Source organism: Podarcis raffonei, chromosome 3, assembly GCF_027172205.1.
Source record: "Podarcis raffonei isolate rPodRaf1 chromosome 3, rPodRaf1.pri, whole genome shotgun sequence".
NCBI lineage: Eukaryota > Metazoa > Chordata > Lepidosauria > Squamata > Lacertidae > Podarcis > Podarcis raffonei.
The window spans coordinates 36,466,127-36,493,083 of record NC_070604.1 but is presented as its reverse complement, the minus strand read 5'-3'; positions in this window follow the sequence as shown (position 1 = coordinate 36,493,083).

Below are 26,957 nucleotides of genomic sequence, written 5' to 3'. Positions count from 1 at the left end.
GGGGGCTGAAGACCCCTTGGCCCCTAGGAGTTGGCTCCCATGGACAGATGAATGCTGTGGAAAGTGTGAGATTAACACTGGCTTTAATGCAAAGTTATCTAACCTCCCCACAATCAAAGCGGAATGACTGCTTATTAAATAGCCAGCATTGTAATCTTCTTGGAAACAAATCAGGATGAATGCCCACTGAATGACCTCATCTGGAGATACCCCAGGTTAGCTGTCTTAATTTCAGCAACTGTATTTAAATGGAACATGTAGTTTCCATTGATAGTGACAGTGAAAGCACCACTGAGAGTTCTGATACAGGTGACACAGTTATTGCTAGAAATACACGTACATTTTCCAAACCATCGTTAGAGTCTCAGCTGGAATTGGAGAAGCCACTGTTCACTGTAGGTCGCTATTCTCCCAAAAAGGAGACGGTCAGTAAGGAAGACCTACGCCTGATATGCAGATCTGAGAAAGCTATGAAGGGTAAACCACCCAACAGTTATGCTCAGGAATTTGCCAACACAAGCTGTTGCAGAAGTGTAACTTCAGCATTAAGTTTTCTGCAGACAAATCGAGTGTGTGTGTGTGTTTAAGTCCATTAACAGTCCACTTGTAACTTCCAGAAAAAGAGCAATGATTTTGTAGTGCCCAGAGCTTCCTGTCTAGAAGCATCCAAAGTTTGAAAAACAACACGTTATATAAGCCTGCAAAATCAGTTTGGCTGGAGACCAAAGCGGGATACACACAAAAATGAGCATATGTACTGTCTGTAATGATGTTTCAGAGATACTCTCTCTCTAGGTCTCTGAAAAGCTATCGCCTGTTCACAGCTCCAGCATTTGCAGAATCAGGTTTTCATCTTGATGACAACTACGGTTCTGCCAGAGATTCAGTGAAGTGAAATAAGTAGAGGAGGGAAAGTCTCCTTTCATGATATCTACAGCATTCTGAGATTTTGAAATGAACTAGTGATATCTCACTGACATAAGCTTTCGAAATGACTGGGCAAGAGATTTAGCTTGGGGGCTGCAGCTACGTTATATGTGAATAAGGTACATGCAGTTTGCAAGGTAACTCTGGGCCATATGTTCTTTGTTTTTCTGTTTTAACCAGGAAAAAAACATCTGGACTTGCCTTATTTGGAAAAGGATAATATCCTGGGGTGTCATTTAAAAGCATCTGTACTTGACACCAAAGAATTATGAACTGAAACACAGTGCAGAGTAATGATAATTGATTCTGTATTATGTTCTTACAGGGAATCGATAGCCCCCACCACAGAGATGTTAATTTCCTTCGAAATGGCTTGATTTCACCCCCTTAAAAATTATTATCAGTTCTTGCAGCAGGCAATTCACTGTAATAAATTACTTGTCCTGTACATTTTTCAACATCAGGAACAAAATCATTTCCACCTGTTATTATTTATAAACTACTGTAGTGGAATGCCTATCACGGAGAACTGGAGCAAGGTGTATGTTCCAAGGGCTTCTGTGATGGTGGTGGAGAGGAGTGGGTCTCTTACTGATGCTGCAAATACAGAACAGGCAGCAGAAGACAGTCATTTTAAACTGAGCATATATTCTCACCAACTTTTGTGTAGTTAGATAGGGCAGGCATGTCCAAAGTCTGTTTTGGGGGCCTAATCTGGCCAGCCAGTCAGTTTAATCTGGCCCCTGTGGCAGTTTATTTCCTGGGGTAAAATCCCTGCAAAGCTCAACAACTTCAATCCCAAAAAAGATCAACAACTGTGTTCGGTACTCACGTCTGTTCACTTCATCAAATCTGGCCCTCTTTGAAAAAAGTTTGGGCACCCCTGAGATAGGGCATTGGCGCATCCACCTCCACTATAAGCAGCCAAATGAGGTCAGAGCAAACTCAGTGGGCACAATGCTGGCTGGCTAATGGGAAGGAGAATAGAAAACTGGCATCTGTAGGGGAAATGGAATGCAGTGGGTTGAACTCTAAACTAGCAGTGTCTTGTCTGGTGGGACAGAGTAATAATAATAGTAATAATTTGTTTGTTTATATGCTGCCCATCCAATTGGGCTGCTCTAGCCACCACTGTGGGAGGCTTCCAACAAATTTAAAAATCAAGCAGAGTAAAACATCAAACATTAAAAAGTTCCCTATACAGGGTTGCCCTCTTCTAAAAGTCAGATACAGTGGTACCTCTGGTTGCGAACGGGATCTGTTCTGGAGGCCTGTTCGCAACATGAAAAGAGCGCAACCTGAAGTGCCATATCTGCGCAGGTGCGCAGTGCGATTTGGCATTTGTGTGCATGTGTGAAGCATGATTTAGCCCTTGTGCGTATGCGCGAGCAGCGAAACCTGGAAGTAACCCTTTCCGGTACTTCTGGGTCACCGTGGGACGCAACCTGAAAAAACGTAACATGAAGCAAACGTAACATGAGGTATGACTGTAGTTATTTATTTCCTTGACATCTGATGGGAGGGCATCCTACAGGGTGGGCATGAACACTGAGAAAATGCTCTGCCTGGTTCCTTGTAACTTCACTTTCTTGCAGTGAGGGATCTGCCAGAAGGCCCTTGGAGTTGGATCTCAGTGTCCGTGCTGAACGATGTGGATGGAGACGCTCCTTCAGGTATACAGGGCAAAAGCAATTTTTAAAGGTCAGCACCAACACTTTGAATTGTGAGTCGCAATCAAAGCCTCCTGGCAGCAGCATCACTGCTGCTTGCCAGCAGGGAGAGGGACAACATGGTGGTGAGTTGAAGATGCACTGGTGGAGCCAATTTGGGGCTCCCAGTGATGCACTCATGTAGCCCAGACCTCTGTGTCTCCTCACCCCTCCCTCTCCCAGTAAGCAGTAATGATGTTGCTGTTGGGAGGCTATTGCTTTGGCTTCAGCCTAACAGGGGATTAAAACGCTGAGGAACGGGAACCCAAACAGTCAACAAGTACTAAGTATGTCTGACTAGTGATATGGGGGCAGAGGAACAAGAAAATCACATGGGAGGGGAAATAGAATGGAATATTCAGAGGAGGGCATGGTCAATTGATTGTACAAGTGGAGAGAAGGTCTCTAAACTACAACATTTTGTTGCAGGTCCCACTCGTAAAAACAGAATTGCTAAGTCAAAGGCTTCTGGTACTACACGGAAATGCTTATTGTTCAATTATGCATGTATACATTGCAGTGACATTTCATGTAACTCAAAGCTTTCATTCAGTGTTGATGTTTAATCTGGGGGCAGTTAACATTCTGTCACACAACAGAGGAAAATGTTAGTGAAAGGCTTTAAAGGCAGTGTTATATTATGTAGTCAAATGGGTTTAGAAAACAGCCCTGCACGGTTCCTATCTCCATGTTGTGACAGCATTAGTCTTTGCACCTCTGGTGGAAAACAAGTAAATGAAGAAACACATGGTAGATTCTTCCAGTAATGGATGCTGACAGCTCTACTAAATTACACATGTAGCTTGATTCATTGGAACACGGTGAGGTCACAAACCCTTCCCACCCTGAAAAAACAAAAAAGAGTTGTGAAAAATTGACTGCCGCTCTTTGTCATCGAAAGGAGCGACTGTTTACTTGTTGAAGTACACTGGCCAACTGAGGGAGGTATGTACAAAACTGGTGAGAAATACTGCCTACACAAATGAGAAAAATGAAATCATGGCTCAGCTACTTTGTACTCTCAGCATTGCAGTAACTGGATAATGTGCTGCAATATGTATAGTAAGATGAGAGGCAGGGATGAGCAGTGGGCAGAGCATTGGCATCGTATATCTGAGCCCTCTTCAGCTATGAACATCACTAGGTGGCATTAGGCCAACTTGCTTTCAGCTTAATGGTCAAAGAATGTGTTATATTAAATTAATATGTCATATTATATTAAATATTTACCATTTTCTGAATAGCAGCCACTTGGGCCAAGGCCATGGCGCATGGTGAGGGTTTTATGAGAGAGAAACTTTTTTTATGAGAGAGAAACTGATATTGGTGACCATTACAAATGGAGTGGGGATCTGTTCTAAATGGATTTGTGCACAAAATTTAGTGGTTCTGACCCAGTTATGCTTTGCCTGCATCTGGCCATCTCTTGAATTGCATACCTGCTAATGTCTGAGTTGCTCATGCAAAATCACATAGCGGGGGGAAAGATGGCACATATAATTTGTATGAAACCCACCATGCAAAAGATTAGGTGAAGTCAAAATGGCACCTGCATCCAAAAATCAACGAATACCCCCATCCCACCTCAAGAATCTTTGTGTCCAGTTGAGTGAAAATACCTCAAGAGGAGGTCAAATCTATGTCAAAAACCATGCAAATTGATGTTTTGGCCCACCATCTTGATCCAAAATGGTGCCTGGCACCCAAATGTCAGCATAGACTCCCATCCCCACCTCAGGAATCCTTGTGCAGAGTTAGGTGACACTATCTTGAGAGGCAGTTGAACCTATGCCAAAAAACCAGGCCAAGTCACCCCGAAGACACAGTTTGGTCCACCATCCTGATTCAAAATGGTGGCCAGCATCCAAACTTCAATGAAGAGTGCCATCCCAACCCTGGGAACTCTCATGTCAAGTTTGGCAATGATATCTCAAGACATGTGCGAATGGAAAGATAACAAACGGACAACTTTCCAAAATATGTAGCGGATACAGGCCCATCCTGACAAGCTGTAGTGATGTGAAGATTCAAGGTGAATGGATTAAATATATAATATAAAAGATACTTTAAATATATAAAGTATCAGCATACATTTATTAGAACCAACTGAAATGTCACAAAGTCAGGAGAAAGCTTTCATGTTCTCCAAAAATCTTCATCAGGCAAGTTTTTGACACCCACCCCTAAAGGGGAAAAGTACTGTAGTAGTTGCTGCTGATGTTTTACCCCCCCCCCAAAAAAAACCACACACACACCTTCTGTTCTAAACATGGTGCAAAGGTAGAATCATGCTGTCATGCAAACATAACTAGATTAGCCACACCAGATTGGTTTAATGCCGTGTTAAGGGCTATTTGGACCAACTGCTACAAAATCTAGTAGTTACTTGGCCCTGTAAAAAGACAGAGAGATATTCCTATAGAAAAGATGGGAACTTTGCTGGCTGGGGCTGATGGGAGTTTTAGTCCAATACCATTTGGAGGGCATTATGTTGGCTATTCCTGTTGTAGGCTATGCTGGAACTGATCAGCATGGAAGTGGCAAACAAGCAAGAAAAAGTCTCTGTGGGGAGAAGGGGGGAATATACATGCCAAAGAAAAAGGAACAGATGCTGCATTTGAACAGAAACCTGGCAGGCCAAATCCTGGCATAGAGGTAACGTCAAGAGACGAGGCTCTGGTGAGCATCCCTGCTGATGCCAGGCCAAGGAACGCCTGCAAACAAACCTTCCTTCATCTTAGAAAGCCTTTCTGAACCCTCCCACTCTTTTCACAGTCTCACTTGTTGTTATGACAGCGAATTGGGGAGCAGGAGTTTGATTGCTGGTATTTTAACAGTTCCAGGCTTGCATTATTTATGGGTTTGAGAGTCGGGTTACCATGTGGGTGGTGTTAACATTAGCGGCCTATCAACATATTAATAAATACGAAGCGTAATTATACAAACTGCACAGAAAATGTGTCTTCACGCCAAGGAAAAGTACAAAAAATAACGAGGCGTACATGCAGCAATTGTGGCGGGGGGTGGGGAGAGCGAAGCAAGCAGTTTATAAACTGATTGGCTTTTGGTTTCTGGTTGAGTGGGAAATATATGGTGTTTTGAGCTTCATATCTCATGGGCTAGCTTACATGGTTCAGTAGTCACTTCCAAGGTCGCAAAGTTCCACCTGATTTACTAAATGTTACTTACTTGAGATGCTGGTAGTGCATGCTGCATGCTTATTTATGTCTTCATAAGTATACAGTTATAGCCATCCATTCCCCAATACATGTCTGAAGTAACAGAGAGAAATTAAAAACATCACTCATGCAGTATCCAAAGTGGCCATTTTGGTCACTGAGGAAACGGCTTTCATTTAGAATGCCAGAGAGAAATGCAGGGATCAGCAGAAGGCAGAAACAGAATGGTGAGTGTCTTGTTGGTACAAAAGGGGAGCCCTGAATTATTGTTTTTACATCTCCACAGTGTGTAAGAAGATCAATATGGCATTCTCCACAGCCTTCTTTCCAAGGCAATTTAGAAATCTTATGAATTTAGGGTCTTTTTATAAGCCCGCGTCCTGATCCACTAAGATTTGTGGCAAGCCCCAGGAAGGCATTTGTGTCGATGGGGGCTCCAACAAAAACTGCCTCAATTTTATTCAGTGCTGAGAAGTAAAGGATGCAGCAGGCTTTATAGAAATAAAACCTCCTCCTTGGGTGTGGGTTCTGTGTGAGCATTATGCACCCTGCGGCCTTTGGATCAGGGCTCTAGAGCATCGTGTCTCTGTTCCAATCCTTTCTTCGGAATGGTCACTTATTTAGATATTTTATTCATTTCCTCTCAAAGGTAACATTTAAAATCAACCGCCCCAGAGGTACACTGGACAAAAATGCCTCCTATTGCTTTAACCAAAATTGACACCAAAAGCGCATTCAAAGAAGAATGGCTTAGGCCTTAGGATATTTTGGAGCCATGCTGAGGTTTGACTTTCGGCTAGCTCCAAAAAAACTCCCAGAAATCACTGACCCATAGGCCCAGACTGGGTCCCAATTTGGTCCACTAGGCTGTTTTTATAAAATGAAACATGTCCACTTGCCCTGATGTCATATGTGATGTCAGGTGAGCAGCAGATAAGGACATGCCTGCAAAGGAATAAACAGGAGCATAAAGGGCATGCTCAATTATTCCCTTGCAAACAGGGCTTGCTGAGCAGCAGATTGGCCCTGAAAGTAAGCCCTGCTGGAAGAGGCTGCCCTAAGCAATTCCCTGCTGTGAGCCACCCCAGTACAGCTGAAGGGTTTTGCTGACAGTGCCAGTAAGCTGATAGGTCAGCAAATCCTGCTTTGCCCATTTGGGGGCACAGTTGGATTCCATCTCTGCCTGCAAGCTAACTTCAAAGAAGCTCAATGTAACTGTGGATCAGTTGATCCAGTGAGTCCCTCTAAACTTTGACCAATGGGTGGGGGACACCCACCTGTCAATCACCTGATGACATTATTCCCTTTTTCAGAGGAAGGCATTCCACAGCTGTAGAGCAGTCGCTGCGGGTGACTTTCTCTTTATGGTTATATCATGGGAACTTCATGCACAGAAAAACAATGTTTTTGGTGGATGTTAAGGGGTTTGCGAAATAAGGGGTCAGGCACCCACTAAGATATGGAGAACAGCAGGATCACACCGCTACCTGCTGCAATCACAACTACTTGAGGTTAACTCATGCAATCCAGGCCACAACAGAGAGCTGATACCCTGCATAATATTAATGGTTTACTCAAAAGTAAAAAACAAAACACAACCCTGGACACAGTGGCGTAGCATGGGTTGCTGGCACCCAGGGTGGACAAGCTGCTGATGCCACTGGAGCACCACCTCAAGGGAGCCAAGCAGGGCCACACTGTGCCTCCCCCCTGCACACGCAAGGGGGAGCCCAGCCAGCCGATGCAGCCTTTGGCAGGTGAATCTCCCCGATGCCTGCAGAGAGGAGCATCGGGCTGTGCAGCACTGGGGTGACCCCTTGCCTGCTTCCCTCTAGCTGGTCCTACTCACTATGGGCATAGGCTGCTCTGCCACCTGCACTGGGGCAGGGATCCACACAGAAGCTAGCATCTATGTGGGGGCACCTGGTTGTGCCCCCTCAGAATTTTGCGAGCAGAGCTATGGTCCCCCTCGCCCCCCACACTATGCCATCGCCTGTACAAAAAGCTAGAACATAAATAAATAAAGGAGACACATTTACCAGATATTTATGCTCTATTTAGAGGGTTTTCAAAAATCATGTACCAAAAAAAAAAAAAAGTATGGCAGTGCCAGTATGTTTGTGTCACTTGCTGGTTTGGGCCTGTTTGTTCAATTCTGTGGACATGGTTTTAAATCTGTATATGCCAAAAGAAACCTGATCCATGCAGCCTGAAATAAAGACACTCTGAAGGCAAGTAAGACAGATATTGAGATTTGGTAGGTTGCCCCCTCAGTTTTACATTGCTGGAGCAGACTGGGACATAAAGCCTTCTTAATCTCATGTGGAGAGACGTGCATGTTCTGTACAGGATACTTTGCAATGCAAGGCCAGTAATGTGAAATCCTACCCTGCACATTAAATCCACAAATTACAATGTTCATTATTGGGATCATTCTCACTGTGTTCAGCGTTTGGCTTAGTAGTGTACTCTGAATGTGGCAGTGGTGGAAGGATAAAAACAGCCCATATGCTGACGTTTATACTTCTGTATCATATAAACCAGTTCAGTGGAGCTCACCAAAGAGGCAGGATTTCTTCAGGTGCAAAATTATCCAATAAATCAGAGGTTTCATGTGGAGATGTGCTAAGCATCCCTAATCATCCCCACTGAGGTCATTGGGAGGAGAAGGTCCTCAGAAGCCTGAGCCCAAAGAAGTTTAGCATGTATTTGGAAAACGGGGGGAGAAACGGCAGGCGGTCACACTAAAGCATGGGTGGCTAGCCTGTGGCCTTGCAGATACTGCACCCCAGCTCCCATCAATCAGCAAGGGAAACTGAGACACCTGCCTCTTCCAGCGTACAATATCAGGCCTTCTGGAGAATGCTTGTAATATTCCAGTGTGTACTATCGGACCCAATGAATGGATGCAGTATTATCGCTCAATCATGGGCAGGGTGATGAGGTCAACCAAATAACAGAATCGTTGGGAAACCTACCAGACTGGCCTCCAATATCTATAACTGAGGTCAAGAACCTTATCTCACAGTTTAAAAATAATAAAGCACCAGGCATAGGCTATTTGTCCCCAGAACTGTTGAAATCTAACATTGACTGGTGGGCCTCCCTGCTGGCAGTAATATTCTCATTTATTGTGGCAGATGAAGGCGATGGATTACATGGAATTGGTGGAAATGACTGGCAGAATCCGAGACCAGGGAGAAGAATCGGTAGATGAAGGTTGGAAGAAGTTTAAAGACTATTTACAGAAACATTGCAAAATTAAGGAATGTTAGAAGGATGCTGGAATGAAGTTATGTGGTTTTAGCAGTAATGTTATAAAGGAGTATGTAAAAATGGGTTGTTAATAGGTGAGAATGTAAAGTCACAACATATTAAGATAAATGATTAAGATAAAAACAAAGATGGAAAGGATTTGCTGAATTAACTATTGAACTAGAATACAAAAAAGGAAGGTGTGAGGAGGTCAAGGAAACAAGTAAATGAAAGATAAGCTATGGAAAAATTGATTTGTTTTTAATTTTTCTATTTTTCAGTTTATTGTAATTTTTTGTTTTATCATTTTTTTGTTGTTTTTTTCTCATATGTTTGTAATTTTTTGAAATGTTAATAAATATTATTATTAAAAAAAATATTCTCATTTATTGATTCATCTGGGTTATTTCCTGATGTTTGGGCCACAGCAGTAGTCAGCCCTATACAGTCATACCTTGAAGTTGAACGGAATCCGTTCCTGTTATGTACTAAGCTTGGATCCTAGAACAATAGGCAAGTAGGATCCTAGAATGCAGCAACTGAGATTGGCCTGCAGGAAAAGACCAATCAGGCTCCAGGAGGGAAGCAGAATCAGCCTATCCATACCAGGTCACTCAACCATTTGTACTGTGTCCTTTCTCCTAGCAGATCAACATAATCAGGTGACAGCAAAAACTGCAAAAATATTTAGCGGGGCAATTAGAATAAGATCTATTATTTGATTATTGATGTAAACCTACAGAATGTATTTTACATAGTTAAATTTTTACCTCTGTCTTCAGTACATTGTATTTTATTTTATTGCTATAGATAGTGGCTGATGCTTCTGATTCTGAAGCTGAGAGCTATAGTCCCATCAACATCCGGAGGGCCACAGCTTCCCAACTGTAAAGCAAGGCAAACGGCTTTAGAAAAGAGCTTGTGTTCATGAGACACAGCAGTAAAAGTACTTTGAAAAAAAGCCTGGCAAGAGCATACCAACAGGCAGCAGACTCTTTCTAATGAGCCTCAGCTGCAGAACGAAACCATATCTGAAATATGCATGGTGGTTCAGTCTGCGGAAAACACAGTTACAGCATCTCACGCAATTAAGCTCTTCCTGTGCCAGGCAATACAGGTGGGATCTTCCAGTCTTCGTCATGTGCTGGTGGTTGTGGTATGAACACCACAAATAATATATGGAAGAGATGGAAAGAGCCCTCTAGTTTCACTAAAACACATGCATTTTCCCCAACTCCAAACAAACAAACAAACCGCAATCAAGTTTGGCAACTTGGTTGTTTAAATATATACATATATACCCAGATACTTGGTCTGGGAAAGGTCTGTCCCATGAGAGCTTACTGGACTATGGCAAGTTTTTCTGGGCTCTACCATTTCCAAAAGCTTTGCCCAACGTTGTGGGCTATGCCAGACATGAACAAAAGCTTCATCTTCTACAATGGCATGGCAGTATCATCCTCTGTCGATATGCATTTAACCTATGACACTAAAAGAATTCTCTGGACCTGTAACCGATGCTGCCAGATTCAGGATGGTCCAGGTTCCAGTCTGCAAATGGAACAGCTAATCAGTCACCAGATTTCACTCCGAATGCCTTTTGGCAACAAACCCTTTTGTTGCTCCCCGCACTTCACTAGTCTGCATTCTTATTTTCTTTCACCGGGAGCTTTTTCTCCATAGAGCTTACAAAATGAAGCAAGCTTTGAATTTCATTCCTATTCAGGAAACTGAATACTTTATGGGATGAGTGTCTCCAAGAGAGACAAAATGGGATTTTTACTCCACACAACAAGCTTGCACCAATTTGCTCCTGAAAAGTATTTTCCAACCAAGGAATCAAAGTAGTGCATTAAAAAAAACACACACCACCCCAACAACAACCCCACTATTCTGCTGCCTGAATTCCAGTAGGGTTAATCAAAACAATTCTTGCATCTAGCTGTTCTGTGCACTTTTCTTCCAGCAAGCCTTTAAAACTGCATTCCTCCTTGCTAACCATTGTAGAGGACACTTTTTTCTTCTTCTTTTTTTAAAAATCACAATGTGGCTTGAATCCTTTCTTTGTTCCATTTTACGAGAGTGAGGCTTTGGCAAGGTTCCTCAGTGCTGACACTGCCTTCAGGTGCTTCAGAAATTGAATCTGTGTTCAGCATGATGCCTCAAAGGAGGTTACAACAGCAACAATGGATAACATCCAGACAAATACACAGAATGTCAAGATAATTTTCATCTGTTGTAACTGGGGGAATTGACAACCAAGATTGGCACTAGACAGCATTTGCTCTCGGGAGGGTTGTTTGGACTGCTATGTAATGCAGTGGGCAACAATGGAAGCAGGGAATGGGGCAGAATTCCACTGCCGTATCATTTGTACTGGCTTTGAAGGCAGTGTAATGAAGCACAATGGGATTGTTTCTGCTCTCACAAGTCCTAAAATAGTGCCTCTCGTAATAATCTCTCACACAACTGGGAAGAGGAGCACCGCTTTTCTTTCTAAACAATTGTCGATGTGGTTTTCAAGCCCGGGTGATTCTTGTTACTCTACAAAGAACTTGGTGAAAGTAGAGGTGTTGGAGAAATCTGATGGAAACATAAACAGGAGTGGATATTGTTCACCTATTCATTCCTTGTCTAGAACAGAAATCAACAATTCATTTGCTGCTGCTGTTTTCAGTCAAGCTGCAGAGGAACGGAAACAGCACTGCATGCAAGAAATACGGGGCAGAATGGAAATGAATGCCTGCTTACACCCCCAGTTGAAAGTAAATGGAGAAGCTGTGGTTCCTGAAGCAAAGGCATAAGATGTTCATGCCTTTCGAAGGAGCTCCAAAGGACATAAGCAATCAGCTCCTTAGCAAGTGTTGGCAATCGTGTTTAAGTGAGAGTTGTTTCAATAACTGGCTTTTGGACATTTATCAGATGTGGCAGCAGTGTTGATCAGAAGTGGCACTTCTTCCATTATCACTTCCAGTTTTCATGTCAAAGGGAAAGAGGAATAAATCTCCTGCTCCAAACCCTGCATTTATTCTGCACAAGGGAGAGCATAGCACTTGCCAAGGGGCTATATGTGTGACCCCCTTTGCATGAGTCTCGGGGATGACGCAGGAAGAATAACTTATCAGTGTTATTTCTGTTTCTTCTTCTTATGCATCAGTGTTTCTTCAGTTGCTGTAGTCTTCCCACACCCTCAGGAATGAAGACACAATATAGTTATGGGAGATTAAGGAATAATTGTTTTAGTAACAGCAAATCAGATAAAAGCCAACACTTGACGGAAGTCCAGCCGTCATTAAATGGTGCACAGCATAGAAAAAAGACACAGAGAGCCAGCAATATTTCCAGGATGGAGGAGCAACTCCTTCGACCACTCTCCTCCGATTTTATTCTCCTTTGTTCCCCCCTGCCCGCATGGCCGGTCTGCCAATGTCTCACATTACCTCATCCGGTCATGGCTTTTACTACACCCATCACCATATAAGGTAATCACTGCCCAGAGGAAACACAACTCCATTTAAGGTCAATACATTCTATACATTGTAAGGCAGAGAGTGCTGGTCAGCCGAGGTCAGGGGGCACCCTGCAGTATTACAAGCCTCTGCCATGGCTTTATGACTCCCACAAACACTGTGGTACAGGCAGTGCAACTGGGGCTGGTAGGTGCAAGTTGTCCCCTGGTACCTACCAAAGGCAAAGCTACCTCACTCAGGGCGCAGGCAAGCCAATTAGCTTAACCATGTTCCTGTTTCTGAAGAGGAGCTGAGGGGGCATCATGGACTCCATCCCCATTGGTTGGTGTTCAGTGAAGTATGCCCAATGGAAACCAAAGATCACCCCCTTGCAACTTCAACTTGAGCCAGCCAGCAATGGCATGGCCATCCCTCACCTTGTAGGAGCCTCAATATGTTTGCCATTAAATTTAGCATCCCTATTATTTCCTGTCCATCATTCCCACAAGCCATGACCATTGCCAATCAGCCAAATAATGGAGTCTACAAAACAGACAGAAGTATAAAATGTCTATTAGACAGGAAAGAGTTTGTTGCTTTGATTCTTTTCTCTTTTTTGAGGGGGGAGGAGAGATTAAAAACTATTCTTGACATTTTCCTTGGGTGTGGAGCCCTACTGGATCAGATTCCACTGAGCAGAAACATTTATAGAGAATCAAACCACGGAGGTGAATCATAATTCACCATGCACCTTACACCTTGCAGGACATGATTTGTTCTCATCTTAATATACTTTCCTATTTTTATAAATTAAATTTCCTCCAATTCTAACTCACCATTAGGATTGAAATCTAGACTATATATTACTTGCACCCTTGGAGATTTTGCTGAACTGATTCTGATTGTATGCATCTCAGATTCTTCAGCCATTTTAATCAAAAGTGTTTGCTTACAATGTTTCAAGTGCACTTTCTGATTTACCCACAAAAAAGATTATGCATTAACTGAGAAATAAGGTTATCCAGTATTTATGCCCACTGTAAATGTATCATAGAACCATCCAATTAGCCACTGTAGGCAGCTAGCATAATAATGCAATTTAATGTTTGGCATTTCTAAAGCTCCCTTTTTTTCCTCATGGTACATTATAGGTTCTTTATTCCGAAGCCCTTTCTTCACTCAAATCACATTTATAAATAACTGCTGCAACACTCGCAGTTAGGCATTGGTAATGTTTGAGATAACTTTTTTTAAAAATGGTAATTGTGAGAGTATTGTCTTTTCAGATGCAGGTAACAAAAGCTAGATTTAATTTCTGCCATCTTCCCTTCCAAAGTTTCACTTTGTTGTACAATTTTTCATCACAGCCTTTACATCATGCAAGAGGTTTGTTCTTTCTTCTAATTAATTTTTAACATGCTGTCTCTTCCAGTTTTGGACATTTGCCTCACCTCCCCCCCCCCATTTTATTTCTCTTCATTCTGAACCCTGCTACTCAACCAGACAAAATCAGTTCATTTCCCAACACACCTTGATTAAATTCACAGGCCTGAATGTTTTAAGTACTTATACATCGCCTGCTTTATTTGGGAAAAAAGTACGCAAGGCAACTTCCAATAAGGATAAAACAATAAAGATATGAAACATTAAAATCCAATGAAATACAAAACAGAAAATCAATAAAACATCAGGAATACATGGTGTAAAGCAACAATATATACCTAACAGAAAAGCAAAGCAATCTAGATCCATGTCACTGTTCATTAAAGCATAGACCAGGTGACATATTAAATTCCATCAGGGAAAAAGGCAAAGGTAGAAATAAATATATAACAATACTAAACTAATAATCCAAAGATCAACAGAGTCGGTACCGGGCAAGCATCTCTGAAGTGGTTGTTCCTAACTACCACAGGGTAACTACCACAAGAAACAGTTCTGTCTTCTGTCACCAGCCTTCTTAACTGCCAAAGCTGTGGGCACCCAGAGAAGGATCTCTGAAGGTTATCTGAATGACAATATAGGAGCAAGCAGTTCTATAGGTGTCTAGATCCCAAGCTATAAAAGGGCTCTAATGACCACAAACTCCAGCTTGAATAACACACAGGAACCCAACAGAGGTGCTGGCAAGATACATTCTGCATAACTAGTTACAGCGTTCAGCCCAGACATCTCTTTTTTTTTTAATTAAATATTTATTAGCATTTTCAAATAACACACAACAAACAAAAACCAAAAAATAAACAAAACAAAAAACACAAAAATACATAACATTCAAAACTAAACAAAAAAGAAAAAATAGAAAAAACACATAAAGTTTCTAATACTTATTATTCTTAACCTTATTTCTCAGACTTCCTCACACCTCCCCTTCTTGTATTCCAATTTAAATTGTCAGTTCAGCAAGTCCGTAACTTATTTCTTTACCTTAGCTTAAACATTTGTTCTAACATACTATTGCTTTACTTTACTTCTTTTTTCCATTTCTTCAATTTATTTTTAACACTTTATTTTCAATTAATTTAAAAAGAGAAGAAACCAATTTTACCTTATTAAAATTACACATCAATACTTATACCTCATTGATTATTCTTTAACCTTTTTCCTAAAGTCGACCAATTTTCCTTCCACGATTTACCCAATTTCCTTACCGCTAACAAAAAATATAAAAAGCAAATTATCCTTATGTACCCTTTGGATTCCCAACCTCCACCCACCCTTTTCCCAGTTCCAGTCCCCAACCAATATCCATCAGTCTTTATATTATTTATTTAGCCTGGAGATCTCACATCCGAGGCCCTTATATCTCTCTCAGTTCCTTTCTGCCGGTCTCTTTGATAATCCTTGATGTTAAACCCCAAGTCTTGGAGGGGCTCCGGCCCAACAGAATCCATGTCGCTTCCAGCCAGTCCTCCATACTTAAAAGCAAAGCCTATGGGGTGCTCCAACTCTTGTTTCAAATTTCTTTCAAATCCAGATGTCCCCAAAGCTCCAGCTTTCACCAACAAATTTGTAATCCTCAGGTCTTCAGATATCCTCCAAAAGGGATCTCTCCATTTTCCAGACTCCCATTCAGACCAGGCTTTCCACATCCACTTTCTATTATCCTTTTTTATCATCATGTCAGGCCTCATATTGTAACTCTCCTTTGACTCCTGCAAATCTCCTGCTCCTCCTTCATTTTCTTCAAAAACAACATATTGCTCCATCGTATCTACACTTTCAGTTTCATTTATTTGTTCAGTTGGATGGGCTTCCTGTTTCAAGTCCTTATCAGGCTCATAACTGTTGTTTACTGTCCAGTGTAGTAATGATACCTTTGTAGACAAAGCATTGTACTCATCTTGCAAGTTTCCCAAGAGAACGAGTGCTCTGTCCAATTCTGCTTGGATTTTGCATACTCCAGCCATTTTTGTGATGTAATGTCCCTATTACCCCTCTAGGGGGATTTTAGTTCCTTGTTGTTTCTTTCAGCTCAAAACCAAAAGTCCAGTTATTTTGTATCAGCCCTCCTTATTTTCAACAAGTTATACCAAGTAAACCAGCAAAAACAGCAGAAACAATGTTCTCTTTTTCCAGCTGACAACTAGCTGACTAGCAGCTCACTTGACAGCTGTCAAAATCTTCAATGCAACAGGCTTTCTCATAGGACGTTCCCGGGTCTCGGGGGGGGGTGAAATTTCAGCTCCCAAAATTCTTTTTATCCTCCAGTAAATCTTCTTATAGTATCAAAACCGTGAAGTCAGGATCTTTCATTAAAAAACAAAAGCAGATTCTCTCGACCTTAGCTGCCCAGTCCTTTGCTTTAGATTGTTTACAAAGGGGGGGGGTGAACTTCCTTTTTAGCCCCTTCCCGCTCGTTCCAAATCCAAAATTAAAAATTTTTAAAGTTCCAATCTCCGTATTACTCACGGGTTTATATTTTAGAGTCCAATCGGTCTTGGAAGAAGTTGGCGCTCTCTGTCAATGGCTTGCGGCTTCACTCCGTAGGCGAGGGAGTACTCTCAGCACCACGCCTCACCCTGCCTCCGTTCCGAAGCCTTTAAAAAGGCTCCGTCGCGGATTGGGGGGGCGCAAATGGTGCCCGCCGAGTCTCTGTGTTCACAGGCATCCGCGCCTGTGATTTTAAGGGCCCCCGCTTCGCCGCAGCGGCCAGACCCAGACGCTACGGAGCCGATTCCCTCCGGAGCTCGGAGGGAATCCGCCATTAAACAATGGCGCCAACCCGGAAGTCAGCCCAGACATCTCTCTCTCTGCTGTCCTGGAATAAATTTGACAAATAGGCAAGTTCAGCTAAGGATGTAATAGGGATGCACCACTTAATGTGGAAGTACCACTTAATGTGGAAGAATAATAACTCCTCCCTGCTTAGGAATTTGCCTATGGGTGTGCTCCCCCAAGTAACTTTTTAAAGTGTGTATTTTTTTAAAGTGTACAGAAATTGCTGGTCCTACTTTTTGGCAAGAAAGGAATATTAAATTGTTCTGGGATTTTCAGCAGTGCCCCTTGGATAGATTTTATTATAATTTCAGGCATGTGACTCATGTGCTGAAGCAGTTTTTTTATTCCAAAATTGCAGTGTGTAAAGTATCCTGAAGAAGCAATATGTACCCTGGGAAGCATGCTCACTAGGGATTTTCCCTGGGCTTTGGTGCAGCTTGTGTATTGATAGCTTGATAGCTGAAGGTGCTTTCTTATTAAAGACTTTTTAATGGCTAGTGGCAACAGTACTAGAATTTAATAATAATAATAATAATAATAATAATAATAATAATAATAATAATTTATTATTTATACCCCGCCCATCTGGCTGGGCCTCCCCAGGCACTCTGGGCGGCTTCCATTGAAACCAAAAATACAGTAAAATATCACACGTTAAAAACTTCCCTGAACAGGGCTGCCTTAAGATGTCTTCTGAATGTCAGGTAGTTGTTTCTTTCCTTGACATCTGATGGGAGGGCGTTCCACAGGGTGGGCGCCACTACCGAGAAGGCCCTCTGCCTGGTTCCCTGTAACCTCACTTCTCGCAGTGAGGGAACCACCAGAAGGCCCTCGGCGCTGGACCTCAGCGTCTGGGCAGAATGATGGGGGTGGAGACGCTCCTTCAGGTATACTGGACCGAGACCGTTTAAGGCTTTAAAGTCAGCACCAACACTTTGAATTGTGCTCGGAAACGTACTGGGAGCCAATGTAGGTCTTTCAAGACCGGTGTTATATGGTCTCGGCGGCTGCCCCCAGTCACCAGTCTAGCTGCTGCATTCTGGATTAGTTGTAGTTTCCGAGTCACCTTCAAAGGTAGCCCCACGTAGAGTGCATTGTAGTAGTCCAAGCGGGAGATAGCCAGAGCATGCACCACTCTGGCGAGACAGTCCGCAGGCAGATAGGGTCTCAGCCTACGTACCAGATGGAGCTGGTAAACAGCTGCCCTGGATACAGATTTGACCTGTGCATCCATGGACAGCTGTGAGTCCAAAATGACTCCCAGGCTGCGCACCTGGTCCTTCAGGGGCACAGTTACCCCATTCAGGACCAGGGAATCCTCCACACCTGCCCGCCTCCTGTCCCCCCAAAACAGTACTTCTGTCTTGTCAGGATTCAACCTCAATCTGTTAGCCGCCATCCATCCTCCAACTGCCTCCAGACACTCACACAGGACCTTCACAGCCTTCACTGGTTCTGATTTAAAAGAGAGGTAGAGCTGGCAACTGTTCCATTATTTAAGGCAACTGTTCCATTATTTTGGCTAGAAAAGAGATACAACTGGGATTTTGCAGCTGGCTGTGGCGCTGTGGGTTAAACCACAGAGCTTAGGACTTGCCCATCAGAAGGTCGGTGGTTCGAATCCCTGTGACAGGGTGAATTCCCGTTGCTCAGTCCCTGCTCCTGCCCAACCTAGCAGTTCGAAAGCACGTCAAAGTGCAGGTAGATAAATAGGTACTGCTCCGGCGGGAAGGTAAATGGCGTTTCCATGTGTTGCTCTGGTTTGCCAGAAGCAGCTTAGTCATGCTGGCCACATAACCAAGAAGCTGTAGGCCGGCTCCCTCGGCCAATAAAGTGAGATGAGCGCCGCAACCCCAGAATCGGCCACAACTGTTGCATTTGGGAGACCGATTCTGCTCCCAGCTTACTTCTCTTCAGGGTGTATATCTGATAAATGAACAGATATTAGGGGGTGTGCAATGGCTCTTTCTGTGGGGGCTGAATAACAAGGTGAATCAAAAAAACATAGATGCAGATACAGGTGCAGAAACGAGGTGAATCTTAGGGCCCATGCAGATACTCAAAGGTAAAACTAAACACCTTAAGTGTGCAATATTTTCTCCACAAAAGCCCTGCAATGCTTGCCCATGGGATTTCTTACTGTTCAGGCAAGTGAGGAGCAGAAAACGATACATTTGCCAGCTGTCCATGGGCTGCAATAGCTGGAGGGAGACAGTAAGTGGAGATGCTGGACTGAGGAGAGTATTTTGGGACCAGTCTGCCTAAAGAGCCGTAATGCACATGCTACAACTCGTGCGGGAAGGAGCTTAGTCTCAGGGAAAGCCAGCAGGGTGATTTCTGTTTAACAAGTATACCACCCATACCCTTATGTTCCCTGTGTAAGGCATGAGCTTTTTGTAAGCTCTCGCCACTGTATTTCTTACAACTTTAGACAACACAGACAGCTCCAGTGCTGAAGAAAATGTAGCTAAAGAAAGCAGCCTGCTTCAGACCTGTTTTTTTGTTTTTGTTTTGGCAAGGATATCAAAAGATTGGAGCAAAGGGAATATAGGGCTTTCCTTTGAACTGTCTCAGGACAATGAATAGAATGGCTTTTCTTTTGAAATCAATGTTTTTGATTTTCCACTTCTCGTTCCGTTTAAAAAGATCACATTCTTTTAATTCTCAAAAACCAATTGCCAGGTAATATTTTTCTGCATCACTGCTACTTACAAATAACTATTTTATTTTTCCATTAGCAGAAAGTTTCAGGTTAAGTTGGAAAATGCCAGTAAATTCTCCGAACCAAAGTCATCCCATTCAGCTGTTGAGTGTATATGTTTGAACCCAGCTGGTTTTATTACTGCTGAATTGGCTGCACAAAGATTTTAAATGGGCTTTAGTGAGGATATGATGCACACCCACATATAAATGCATATGTTAGTGAAAATAACATAAAAGCATGCATTATATTAGGGGAAATTACTTTACAAAATGTACATATTAGGCAAAATTGCATATTGAAATTTATAGGAGATTAAAAATAATAATCATCAGAGTGATGTAGAAATACGGAGAATTGAATTTATTTAAAGTAGAAAAAGGAGATAAACTGAAACTGAAATTGACATATTTGCCTACCCCATCTAGAAGAAACTTTAAGCACCTATTCCATTCTTATAATTACTCCATGCTGAACTCCATTCGCAGTAAAACTTTGACAGTATCATTTCACATCTTGTTTTGTGTCATCCTGGCTAGTGCATAGCCAGGGAACTAAATTATGTTTTGCCTTAACATACTAATTGTGCATTTTTCTTACCTATGTATCAACACAAACTGTGAAACAACTCCATCTAACCTTGTTAGCAATTTATCAGATAACCTGTTTTCTCGCAGGCCGACCATGCAGTCCTTAAGGCCATGAAGTTCTTCCCTCCCACCAATCTGGCAATACAAAATTCAGTGTTAAACTGAAATTGGCCCAAGGCAAAACTATTTAATGGATCACGGAAATCAATGGAGTTTTCACCTGAATTAAAATTGGCCCTCAGAGTAAAATCTGCATGGCATTATAGACTAGACTAGACTATTAGTGCCATGGCTGCCACGGTGTCAGTCAACCTCTTGGAAATATTAACTTTCATTTCAAAATCAGGGAAGAGGATTTAATGGAATTCTCACAGTACATTCTAATATTGTACAGCAGCTGGAAACTTCATTCAATGTTAGTGCAGTTTTTACTGCTCTCCATTTATGCAACTATAGCCACAAATTTGTTTTACTTTGGCTGATGACACCCCCAACTTATGTTCTCAAAAATGCAATTTGCTACTAAAAGACAAAAGAATTAACAATTGCTACATGGATTGGTCATATTTAGATGTGGCATGCCTCCAGTTATCAAATGTTGGAAGCAACATCCAAGGGTGATTTCTTCTTCTTCCCCGACATGATCAGTAATCCTTTTTAACAGCATCATAAATAAAACAATATGAACCACTGCAAAATTTAAAACAGCTAAAAAGCAATTCCCAATATATTGTGGGTCTTTGGGCCACAATAAAGAATTGTTGTTGTAATTCCCAATATATATGTTTGCATGCTTCATTAAAATAAGACTGTGTACACACCATACATTTAAAGCACATTTCCCCCTCCAAAGGATCCTGGTTTACCTCGCACAGAGCTACAGTTTCCAGCACCCTTAATTACAGCACCCAGGTTTCTTTGGGGGGAAATGTGCTTTAAATGTATAGTGTGTATTCAGCCCTTTATTAACATGTGGGGCAAATTCACATTACGAATGGCATTCCTGCTGTGCCCCACCATCTATTATCACTTTTATGCCACAGTAGTGAGCCTTATAAGGGCAACTAGTTGGCCACATTTCAGCTGGGAAAGCCAGATTAAATGGGCCTTTGGTCTGTTCCAGCAATGTAATGTTGCATTCCTACTAAACTTCCCACTTTTACTTTTCTTAACCTGTTGGGACAGCTACTATTTCCATCACCCTCCCTTTTTGCTTTTTTCCAGACGTGCCACTGTAGATGCAGATATGTCAAGAGCTGGGTTAAATGACTTGACTTGTGTCAAGAGAGGGCTTGTTTCATTTCCTAGATGTCAGGACAAATGGTGTCTAAAAAATGGACTCTCTGCCTAAAATGCTACTCCAATGGCTGCATAAGAAAAAAAATTACACCTGAGGGCAAGACCTTGGCATTCTTTAACACAGCTCCTGATCTGAAATCTAGACGAGAGAGCTATTTGCCAAAATTACTCTCTTGAAGTGGAAGATAAGTACTAAGCCCTTTGGTCAAGACAAAATTGTTAAACCATTACATGGAGGTTTAAAATCTCCATCATACCAAATAATGAGCAACTGGGTGTGTTTTAAGACTGTGAATTCATGCAAAACAGTATTAAACCCGAGCTAAGATTTGCAACAGTTGCATATGATTTGGCTATGTAGCATTTTATGCAGGTGGTTTGTCGGTTGAGCAATGTTTGCTGGTGATGCTATATATGATTGCTTTTAGCAACAAACTGCAAATTAACACTAATAATAAGCTCACATAATCTTGGTCAGTAGCAGGAGCTGGGTCTATTATTATTTATCAGCTGACAAAAGGAATCAAAGGTAGAACTGCACATTCAAGGCCAGACCTGGTGCTGGTGTCCAGGTCTCCACCAGATATAAGAAGAGCCCTGCTATTTACCATTGTTGTCAGCTAGAAGCCCCCAAACAAGGCATGATGACAGCAGCTCTCTCCCGTGATTGTTCCCTAAAGATGTATGCTGCCTTTGAGCCTTGAGTTAGGCCATAGCTACCGGGACCAGTACCTGCTAGCATCCCCCATGAATTTGCCTAGCACTGTTTAAAAGCCGCCTAAGCTTGTGACTGAGGCACTCAGCTGTGCTTCTGTGGCTTGCTGGGAAGTAGATGGAGAGGCAGCAGTGAGGTTAGGTCAGTGCAGATGTGGTGCCCTTGCCAGTGTTTGCACTGTGCCTCCCTTGCCCATGCTGTCGCCTTGCCCCTCCCTGCTACCTTCCAGTAACCACCAGTGATGCAATTGACTGGAGGTCAGGTGAGCACCACCACCACACCATGCCGTCTGCTACTGTTTGGAGGGCTTGTGAGCAATGACAGTAAGTAGGAAGAGATTCAGACCCAATCACCCTGTCAGGAGTCTGTCTGATGGTATCCACTCAGGCGGCAAATTAGCAGAGGCGTTTTCTGATTTATTTATTTTTACAGTAGGTGAGTGTTCCATGTTTAAGGGACCATCAGCATTTCATAAATAGAGTCTTCCCCCTTTTTTTGCTTTAGAAATCAGCAGCTGGAAGCCAAATCTGTTGTACCAACACCCCAACCCATATGTTATCTGGGCATCAAGTTATTAATCCAGAGACAGAAGAGGGCTTGGGTGAATTGGCCTAAGTGGTAATATGATTTGGCCACATGCTATTTGAGCGGCAGAGAGTTAAATCATGTTCATCATTGCCTGCAGGTCCTTTCTGAAAGTGGAGTTATGGTAAAGCTAGCTGCCACTCAAGGTTCTATAGAAAAGCTTCTTGTAGCACCTTATTAAATACTTAGATTCATAATGAGCTCATTTTTCTCTCACACAGATATATTATTAAGGGCTAAAAAGGACCACGGTTTTCATTTTCCTTCTTCTTGGACTACAATTTGTTGTCAAGACAAATTCCTTACTAGTTTAAATCTACCATTTGCCTCACTGGATAGGCTACTAACCATTGCTTTGATGTACTCTTTGGTTATCTTACATCTGGCACTGAAGTTTAAGTGGCTGGACTTCCCTGGTGTTTGTGAGCATGCATACATACACTATTTCTAAGCTGCCTTTCCATAGTTAAAACCATGCTCAAGATGGCTTACAACATCTAATATGTATGTGTGTGTGTGTATATATATATATATATATATATATATATATATGCACAAACTGAACAATTTCCACATAAATCAGAATAAAATCCAGTGTTATTTTTCTAGAAAAAGAGGTGCCAGAACTCACCACAACAATGGTGCCCACCGGAGAGGTGTCGGAACGGAATCTAAAATAAAAATACAAAAAAATAATATCAAATACAGCAACAACCCCCCACCAACAAAATGCCTTAAACAACACCTCAGCCCAAGAGTCTGTTCAGCAGCCTCAGCTTCTGTAGTTGGGTCAGTCGGGCACCCCACTCTCCCAGGCCAGGTAGAAAAAGGCAGACCTTTCATGTACTCCAGCCTGTCACAACTGGAGTCCACTATTTTTTTCAGGGTTTCAAGATCCCCCAAATCTCTCTACAAAATATTTTCATTAGAAACTTGCTTAGAAGTGTGTCCCAAATCTATCAGCATTAGTAGAATCTTATTTTCCTCACATACAAGAGCTTGTCCCAATAGATAGCTCGTTTTTCTAAAATATAGTTCACCCTGAAAATGAATAAAATACAATGCCTCATTTTCTTTCAATCTGTTTATATTTCTTCTATTAGTCTCCCTCTCCCCCCCAAAAAAATTACAATTCAGAGCCTCACCAGCATTGGATACAGTTCTATAGCTCTTTTCATGCGTTTTTGTTGTTTAAAATTAATCCTTCTTTGCTTCTAATAAGAGAAATAGCTAACAAAGGGCACTTTCAGCAAATTTATGAAAGGAATGCTAATGTTCACTTCAGTTGCCAGAAATGTCTTCAGCTCTTCTCTGAGTCCCAACACTGCATCATGCGGTTTCATGCTTGCTGTTTCTGTCCTTTCTCTAGGGTCTGTCTGAATTTTGGCATCAAAGATGGATGCTGCACAGAGTCACGGGGTCAGATTTTTTGTCTCTTCAAACAGTAGCAGTCCCCAAGGTTTGCGTTATCTTTTTGACTGCTTCCTTGAAATATTATGGTTGTGAGAGCAGTCAAAGCCAGAAATGTAATCCCAATTTTTCGCAATCATGCATCGCTGATAACAGCCTTGCAAATCAGATGTTTATGTATTATGCCCTAATCTCATGATCACAGGCAATGTAGATGCCAGAGATAAGAGACTGCAAACTGTGGTAAACACCTGTTCAGGGAAATGGAATTCCCACCCCCCCACCCCCAACAAATATGAACAACCTGCTTGACCAGAGGTGGCAGCAGGACAAAAGAGTGTGTTTTCATCACAAAAAGTGAAGTTTTCCTCACGTCACTTTTAACTCCCTTAAACACTTCTGCTTGCATGTGACAGGGCTTTTCAGCCCCCTTTCTGCAGCAGCAACTCTCTGTGCCGTTGACTGTTTAATTCATAATATCCCAGCCTTCCTCCAAGTGTCTTCCCCGCTCCCTTGTAGCCTCACAGCAATCCTGTGAGGTGGGTTAGGGTGAGATGTGATGGGAGGTTACAAGTCCCCTCAGTGATCTTCATGGCCATGTGAAGATTTGAACTCATGTCTCTCTGCTCTGATGCTCCAGTCATAGCACCGCCCCCCTCACACAAAGAATCCTGAGAACTGTAGTTTGTTAAGGGTGCTGTTAAGCCCCTCACAGAGCTACAGTTCTTAGAGCGGCCTGTGAAGAGGGATTGTTAAAATACTCTGGAAAACTGTAGCTGTGTGTGGAGAATGGGGTTCTCTCGATGACTCTCAACACCCTTCACACACTGCAACTCCCAGAATTCTTTGGGGGATACCATGACTGTTAATGTGGTATAAGCAGGGCTTTTATTTTCCAGCTGGCATTCTGGCACCTCTCAGGTGACCCCTAGAAGCAGGGGGAAGAAACCTGACCATCCTCAACAAAGCCCTGCTGCACCTCTGGCTCACAAGGAGACCCTTCCCAGAGGCCAAAAAGAATATCTTCTGTGGGCTCCAGAGAGGGTTTCCTTGCGAGTCGGAGGTGCGGGTGAGGAAGGCTCCCCTTGCCTCAGCTGAGCAGCTTCAACAAACCTGCCCCTCAGGCCCAAAGATCTGGGGTAGGTTTTCTGAGGGATGTGCGTTCTGGCACCTTTTTGTCTTGGAAAAAAGCACTGGGTATGAGAATGTTTTAACTATTACACCCAGAAGGTTCTCAGTCCCCACCCCAGTCAAGTCCAGTGGCTCTCCAGAATGGCAAGTGGGCTGCCACCAGGAGGAAATATTGCTTCTATTCCTGTGACAAACGTTTACAACATGGCTGTAGTTCTTGAAAACGGCTCATTCTAGAGCTGGTCGGCTCACTTCAATGGGGCAGTTGTGGTGAAAGTACCTTGAGAACCAATGCCAACAAGTCGTACTTGGTTTACAGGAATACAAGCAAAAGTAAAGGCAGCCCCCCTGGGTGTGCTTTCCCCTTATAGGTGGAACTTAAGCAAATGCTATGGGAGTCACCAGCGATTAAATAGTGAATAAAAGCAGCTAGATCTGTTTCCTACATACATTAAAATGAATGTAAAAAGGATGTTCTAGCAACACCAGTCACTGTCACAGCGCTGTACTTTAGAGCCTGCCAAAACGTCCCTCGGAGGAGCTGTCATCCTATTGATATTGAATTTTTATTTCCCAGCCACAGGCAAGTGGCGGTTGAGAGCATTCAAACCCCAACAGGAAACAGCAGCTTGGGAAGTTTAAAAAACTACTCATTTTAAGTGAAAACCCATAATTAAATAACAACAGCTTGTGCAATATTTTTAGGTTGGAAAAAATGAGTGTCCTGGTCTTTCATTTATTAATACTAAAACCTCATAAACTTAAATGAAGGGTATGAAGAATGTCCTGGTTGTTGTTTTTTAATGCCATATTTAATGCCTTTTTAAAACAAATCACAAGAATTTCAAACAGGTATTTTTAAAAATAAAAAGGGAAAGACCTAACACTCTATCCCTCTCCTCCCTCTCCCGCCTTGCGAGCAACAGAATTCTTAAACTTATTATGTTCTGAAGATACAATGAACCCATAAAACCTGACAGCACCATCGCACATTCTTCAATATGAATATCAAGAAGAATCAGCGGGGAATTTCAAAGATAAATTTGATTGTTTTTTATGACTCTTGCACTATTCCTTAGTGAGTGTTCACTGTAGAAAGTGACATCCTTTGCCATGCATTATGGTGCTTGCATAAATAGTGATGAGAATACGTATTCAATAAACCGAAGGAACCTGAGCATGGATAACTTTGATGAAGAGTTGTTAGGAGAGGAGACGCTGACAATGAAAGACAGAGTCTCTCTTTCTCCTCTTTTTATTTGTCAAAAAGGCAACCTAGTAGATTTCTCATCGGGTGTGTTTTTGTTTAAAGTGAAGTGAAACAAAGGGAGATAAAAAGAGATGGTTATTGATTTGCTCAAGGTCCCCTCTCCTTCATGCTGATTGCTATAGATGTCTGTTAAAGACCCAGCAGAACTTAGCAGAAGGATGTGTGGTGGTTAATGCATTCTGTCTTGTGGCTTCTTAGCAAATACGAAATGTCAGTGCAGATGATTAAAATTTCTGAGTCGATGGAAACATCAGATTTTGACAACAGTGGAAACCTTCAAACAAAATAAAACTTCAATTAGAAAAAAATGAACCAGTCAACATAAATACTTTCCTCAACCTCCTGCTGACCAAGCCTCAGGCTGTAGGAGCACTGCTACTTCTTCCTGAATTCCAGTCACCTGCAGGTGGTCATTGTCAGAGGATTTTCTGATAAGGTTTCTCTATAAGGATAAATCACAAAGCGTGGTCATTTTTTAATCAGAAATTTTCCTTTTTCAGATGAAGCGTTTAGCTG